The 7,170-nt window shown below is 48.0% G+C and overlaps 1 long non-coding RNA gene across 2 annotated transcripts; it reads left to right on the top strand.

Annotated features, from left to right (window-relative positions):
• The first annotated feature begins 1,350 nt into the window (after positions 1-1,350).
• On the top strand, positions 1,351-6,683 carry LOC122423572. Of its 2 annotated transcripts, none has more exons than XR_006264182.1 (3): positions 1,351-1,467; positions 1,633-1,699; positions 1,927-3,132. It is a non-coding gene; the product is annotated as an uncharacterized LOC122423572 (long non-coding RNA). The 2 variants fall into 2 exon arrangements; XR_006264183.1 differs by lacking the exon at positions 1,351-1,467 and adding an exon at positions 4,904-6,683 and having other exon boundaries at positions 1,605-1,699; positions 1,927-2,172.
• Positions 6,684-7,170: the final 487 nt, after the last annotated feature.

The raw sequence follows: 7,170 nt of genomic DNA, 5'->3' as shown, positions 1-7,170 counted from the left end.
CAACCCATAACATTGCTTTTACAGAGATTTTAGCTTAGGAAGGAGCTCTATGGTAAATATATCATCACACAATTAAATATGAAAATACCATTTGTGGTCAGTGCTCTAACAGTAACAAGAATAACAAATTCTAATGGGAGAAGCTAAGCTAAGGTTGAAAGAGGTGGTTAGAAACATTTCTGAGGAAGGGATAGATACCCTGAGGGTTGAACATCCTCCAGGCTGGAGCATTCCTAGGCAGGGGAATGACAGATAGGGAGCCCCAAGCTGAGGAGAAACCTGACAAGAGGCACAATCAAGAGGTTTCGCAGATCGCCATAGTGGTAAAGAACCCGCCTGCCGATGGAGACACAGGAGACATGGGTTTGATCCCTGGGTCGGGAAGATCCCCTGGAGGAGGGTGTGACAACCCACTCCAGTGTCCTTACTTGGAGAATCCCATGGACAGAGGAGCCTGGTGGGCTACAGTTCTTAGAGTCGCAGAGTCAGATACAACTGAAGTAATTTAGCATGCACGCACATAAAAGACCCTCCACACAGGCTGGCTGGAGAAAACCTGAGAATAGTCTCTCTGCATCACTTCAGTAATCTGAATTGTGTTGAGTAGGAAATTCAGTGACTCCTCAGCGTCTGCAAGGAGGAAGGTCTGTCTTATCATCAGGTTCTCCTACTGCGTGAGCGATTGTTTTGTGTCCTCTTTTCCAGGACCCCATTGAGTGAGTCAGATTTCATCTATACTCTTCTCCCTTCGGGATCTAGCTGAGGCCGCCGGGTGTTGTGTCTGACTGAGCAAATGTGATAGAGTCCATCTATCTAGTTCCAGTTTGAAACATTTGAGAAAAACATGTCATATTGATGAGATTTCTGGATTAGTGGAAATCGATGGGAGTGTAGGATTTCAGTCAGTGCCGTTGGAATCACTGGAAGTTTTCAGCACGACACTGCTTTGTGAGCAAACCTCTGAAAGTATGCTTTTATACTTTCCACACCCCTCCTCCACAGGTCTCCAAAACTCAGCTATCCTAAAGGGAGTTAGGACTTCCTGCAGCAGTAGACAAAGCACTGAGTGTTAGCCGCTCCGCCAGGTTCGGGTTACCTCTGACGGTGACTGGGCTGCAGTCTGTGGCCTGTGTTTTCAGGGCTGCATGGAGAGAAGGGGACGGCCGGTGACCCTGGAAAGCCTGTGCTGGGCCTGGGTGTGGTGGGAAGTTACCCTCCCTCTTCGGGGACAAAGCGTCCCACCCTAAGCCGGATGGTGGCATATCACAGCCCGGCCTCCCAATTTCACCCACCAGCCCCCCGTTTCCCATATCATCCAAGGTCAGAGAGACCCAAGCCAACAGACGTGACTGCACAGCCCCGCAGGAAGTGAAAACTGTGAGAATAAGGCTGGGCTGCCCCCTACACAGCCCGGAGGAGCTGTCTGTGCACCCAGCCGGCCAGGGCTGCTTCCGGGCCGGCGTCCAGGTCTGCTCAGGGGACCCAGGTGGTGGTGTTGGAGTTGCCCCCCCACCTCCACCCTGCATCACACTTTCCAGGAAGGGGTGGGTGGGGACGGGTGGTAGGTGGGAACGTTGTCAGCAATGAATGTTGGTGTTTTTTGAGCCGGGGCCAAAGCATTGTGTGTTTCAGGGGGTCTGGCCAACTGCCTCCACGAGGGAGACTTCCACGACAAGACCGCCGCCCCAGCCTGGAGCAGGTTTGTTTGAACTTTTCAGGGGTGGATGCGCTTGTGGGTGAGTTCCATCATGAGAGCCAAACCTTTTTTTTTTTCCTCCTTCAGTCTTCAAACAAGTGAAGCACTGGCGCTGAATGGTGGGCTTGATGATGTGGGAGGGTGCTGTCTATTACCAATCTTGTCAACTATTTGCAGGGGTTAGAAGTCGACAGTTTCTTCTCTTTCTCTTGTACTGTCCTGGGGTCTAGGTCAGAGCTGCGGCAAGTGGGCTTTCAGAAGGGCTGTCCAGCTTTCAGCAGGGGACCGACCACCACCAAGCTCTGTTGAGTTCCTATCTACAAGAACTTCACACTGCAGCTAGACTTCTTCCTCACATCACCAAGCAGCCCTCATGGCCTAAGCTTAACACAGGAGAACAGAAGCAGGAGGAGAATGACAAAATCCAGCGGGCCCACCTTGAAGCAACTCCCCAGGAAATTTTACACCAGAAATGGGTGAGGCCAGGACAAAGTACTCCTTAATGGAGCTAGGTTGCTGCTTCAAAGTGGGTTGAGCTCCACCCTCTTCATGTCCCATCTGATAACAAACAACTTGTTTCCATTTGGAAGGTTTGATGCTGCTGGTGCAAATTGTAAGGGCTACTGTGGCCACCGGCAGGGTATTAACAAACAAAACTAGCCACTGGGCATTTGTTACACATTTGAGGCTCATGGTACTTGAAACTGCACAATCATTTGGGGAGCCTGAATGTTCAGAGCAGAGAAGACTAAAGTGGGGGAGCGCATGTCCTAGAGGAGATCATACATTCTCCAAACTCTCAGCCTGGGTCATCTGTAATCCTAGAAGTCGGATTTAGCAGATTTAGCATATAAAAATGCAGAACATCCCATTAAATTTGAAATTCAAATAAATAATGAACACTTCTTTTTTTAGTATAATTATAGCCCAAATACAGCACTGGAGATACTTAGGCTTAAAAAGTATTTTTTCTTGATCTGAAATTCAAATTCGATGGGTACCTTGTGTTAATATTTTCTCTGGCAACTTGAACCCAGGTACAGGATGCCTCCAGAAGCTTCTACTGAAGGTAGAAGTGAAAGGCAATCTTTCTGTGAAGTCTGCCTTCCTTATTTAATAGTTTAGCCTCTGAACTCTTCTAGGGGTTGGTTCTCAGACTCAAGAAATGTTTGTTTAAGGGATGAGTGATTTAGTACAGCAAACTCGAATGGCCAATTATCACCAACTCAAAGGGACTCTTCACAAAAAAGAAATGTTGTTGTCCTATAATAATGAAATTGCAGATGTTGAGAACAGACGTGTGGACACTGGGAGGAAGGGAAGGATGGGATTAGTTGAGAGAGTAGCATCGACATATACACTATAACGTGTAAGATAGCTAGCTAGTGGGAAGCTGCTGCAGAACCCAGGGAACTCAGCTTGGTGCTCTGTGATGACCTGGAGGGGCAGGGGTGGGGAGAGAGAGGTTCAGGAGGGAGGGGAGACACGTTTACATGTAACTGATTCTTGGATGAGAGAGCTGGACCATAAAGAAGGCTGCGTGCCTAAGAATTGATGCTTTTGAACTGTGGTGCTGGAGAAGACTCTTGAGAGTCCCTTGGACTGCAAGGAGATACAACCAGTCCATCCTAAAGGAAATCAGTCCTGGGTGTTCATTGGAAGGACTGACGTTGAAGCTGAAGTTCCAATACTTTGGCCACCTGATGCGAAGAGCCGACTCATTAGAAAAGACCCTGATGCTGGGAAAGATTGAGGGCAGGAGGAAAAGGGGACGACAGAGGATGAGATGGTTGGGTGGCATCACTGGCTCAATGGACATGAGTTTGAGCAAGCTCCAGGAAATGGTGATGGACAGGGAGGCCTGGCGTGCTGTGGTCCACGGGGTCAGACACAACTGAGCCCCTGAACAAAAGTTGATTCATGTTGTACGGCAGAAACTAACACAACATTGTAAGGCAATTATCCTCCAATTAAAAAGTCAATTAGAAAAGAAAATGGGAAAAAAATTTAAACCTTCAAGTAACCTTATCTCGAGGGCAAACTGACGCCTTAGTGACGCCCAGCCCAGCCCTTTCTACACCACAGGGAATGCATATGCAGGGCAGCAGACTGTGTTTTCTGTTTTTCTTACCCTATTAGCCTCTGCCTTGGAGCCTGAGAAAGGCAAGCCTCCTTTGCTCTCTCCGAAGTAGCTCCCCATTCTTTCATTTACAGTATTTTCCCTAAACCCATTTGCCTGAGAATCTGGGCCAATATTTGGTGGTAAAAGCAATTTAATTTTTTATTGAGGGCTAGCATAAAACTAGCCCTTTTAAAGTGGCATTAAGTTTACTCACGATACTAGGCAACCACCACCTCGATCCAGTTCCAAAGCTATTTCATCACCTCAAAGACAGCCCCAAACCGGTGAAACCACCCCAGCAACTTACTTTTGATCTCTTCAAAATGGTGCGCTTCTCTCTTGAGAGGCCAGGGTGAAGGGAAGGAGGAAAAAGGCAGGAGGGACTCTCGGTGGAGTCCACGCACAGGACCTGTTTACAAGTATGAGCCTTACAGCACCTTTCATTGGCTTATGAAATGGAAGGTGTCACAATTAAAAGTCTCCCGAGGGACAGGGATGAGGCCAAATGTGGCTCCAGGTGAAGGAAGAGGGTGCCGGTTAGGCCAGGATTCACCAGGAGGGGTCAGGAGCTGCCAGGCTGTGAATCAATGGGGAAGGGAGTCATTGGGCATGGAAGGATGGCTTGTGAAAGGTGCAAACCTGCTTCCTGGGAAGAAGAGGGAGCAATGGGTTCCCAGGAAGGGGCCCAGCTGGGCTCAAGCTTCCGGGTTCAGTGGGAGCAAGTGAATCACTCGGGGAGGTGCTGGGCGCAGTGAGTGCTTTGAGGTTTCCTGATTTACTGAGGGAGTTGGTTCCTTCTCAGAGGAACCCTTGACTCTCTCCTCTCAAGAGGGACTGACCCTCCCTATTATTTAGAAAATCTGGTGCAACTGCATTTTTTTAGAGACAACTGCTCTTTCCTGCAGTGACTTGCAGCAGTTGTATTACCCATCTGGGTCCTGCTTCCTTTATTCTTTCACTGCCAACAGGGGTCCCTCGCTCACCGCGAAACCAGAAGCTTCCCAGCTTTGAGCAGAGCTGGGAGGGTTGGCTCCTTTGTTCGAGATGTAGGGGTCAGGTCGTGAGCTCATGCCCTTTTTTTGTAGAGGATGCAAGAAAAAGAAGAGCCCAGAGGAGGACCATCCTGAGACTGTTGGAGCTGCCAGGGTGGCACAGAGTGTAACAGTCACTCATTCAGCAAACACGCAGTGAGTGTGTGTTGGCCTGAGGCGCTGGACTCGAACGCAGCGGGTAACCGCTGAGCTTTGGGTATGGTGTCCTGTGTGCCGGGTCGCTTCACTTTTACTAACTCATTGAAGTACCACAGTCCTGCGATTATTTCTGTTAAAACGGGCTTGCCTACAACATGGTTCCTCCTGGGGCCAGGCCTAATCCACCACCCCAAATGAAGCCGAGCCCCCGTAAAACTGAGTTCTCAGCTTCCCTGGCGGTTCAGCGATTGACTCCACACTTCCACTGCAGAGGATGTGCGTTTCATCCCTGTTCAGGAAATCAAGATCCTGCTGCCATGTGGAGCAGCCAAAGAACAAAACCAAACCAAGTTCTCTTGCTGAGTTTATGATTAATCTCTCTATCCCAAACTTTCTTCCCTTTCTTGTCCCACCCCTGTCCCCCTCAAGACTGAGACGTATCAAAGAAAAGGGGGAGGATTGAAACCCAACAGGATCCTGAAGGCACTTCCTGGGTACAAAAGCTCCTCCGTGTTCCCCATTTCTTGTTGACAAAAAAGAAAGGCTTTAGTCTCCTAGGCCTTCCCAGAGGGCAGGCTCAAGCAGCTAATGATTAGGACAATAGTCACAGGACTCCCAGTTCCTCCTGATGGGATACAGAAAGGCAATCTGATGGATATCATTGAGCTGTTCTGCAGAAACTGAGGCCTCACCCAGGTGGAGGAGGGTGACTACATGCTGACCACAAGCACGTGGACCCCAGGTTGGTAGGAACCAGAAGGATGATGACCGAGATTCCCAGAAACAACACTCTATGACCTCACCACACACCAGTCAGAAGAAGGCCCATGAGCTGATCACTCATCCTGACACTGTCTTTAAAAACTCTTGCCTGTACACACTAACATATGTAAAATGGATAGCCAGTGGGAATTTGCTCTGTGACTCCGGATCTCAAACCAGGGCCCTGTGACAACCTAGAGGAGTGGGATGGGGTGGGAGGTGGGAGAAAGGCTCAAGGGGGAGGTGACATATGTACACCTATGGCTGATCCATGTTGATGTATGGCAGAAACCAACACAATACTGTAATTATCCTTCAATTAAATAAATTAAAAAAAAAAAAACAAAAAACCCTTGCCTGAAAATCATCAAGAAGTTTGGGTCTTTGAAGCATGAGCTTGGAGCCCGGCAAACACTTGTTGTCAGAGTTTAGTTTTCTGTGTCTCCCGGTACATGAATCCCTGCTTGGTAATATAACCATCAGTGAGAATTCAAACCCCTTCCTTCACTCTCCTGCATAAACAGTAATCACAGAAAGCAAAGAAGTTGTGGTCACGACAGCAGAGAAGTGGAGGAATACAAATATGCTTACCCCTCTGTGCACAGAGCTCGCCCCACAGAAACCTTCACGCTCCAAACACCTCCAAAGTGGAGTATCTGTCCACTCCCTCCAGCCTATGCTCTGGACATTTTGCTGAGACATCAGAGAAGACACAGCATTTAAATGGATATCCTGAACAAGTACATCTACTCTGGACATCAGGCAGATGAAAAGGTGAAAAACCCTAGTGCAAATCACACGGTTGTATTTCCACGAATAGAACTGGCCCAGCCTGGAAGGTAACCCTTCACCCTGTGTTTGAGGGGGAAGAAGGATCCCACAATATAATTATACTCCTTTCTAATAAGATAATTTGTGAACAATTTGATTGTATGCCCATGAGATTTCTTTTATACTAACAAACCCGTAAATTAGAAAATTCTTCATTGTATCCTGTGGTGAGAATCAGGAAACAAGGCATTGTGCTTTACTTTTCACGTTGTACTTAAATAGAGTTGTGTTCTCTTTTACTTACAATCCATCTGAAACTCTGTCTACTTTTAAATGCATTCTTGAATACCCCCTCCTCTCACCTTGTTTTGGGTGTGTGTGTGTGTAACAGAAGTCTTTCAAGGAAGGGTTAAAGAGTGGTGCTAATTAGCTTCTGCCCTCCCCCCCTCCTCCCCACCCCGGGGTGCTCTTAGAATCATAGAGTTTAGAAGGAGTGGGATAATGAGGGGTCGCTGTTGCTATATTGCATCCCTGAAAAGCTTTAGGAAGGGTGACTTTAAGCTTTAAGACTAATTGGGCTGGTCTGGCAAAGAATTTAAGAGGAGTCTAAACGGAGGAGTGGGAAGCTG

This window comes from Cervus canadensis, chromosome 21 (assembly GCF_019320065.1).
Source record: "Cervus canadensis isolate Bull #8, Minnesota chromosome 21, ASM1932006v1, whole genome shotgun sequence".
NCBI classification, from domain to species: domain Eukaryota; kingdom Metazoa; phylum Chordata; class Mammalia; order Artiodactyla; family Cervidae; genus Cervus; species Cervus canadensis.
The sequence above is the reverse complement of the archived record's forward strand: the minus strand, read 5'-3'. Positions and strand labels throughout refer to the sequence as shown.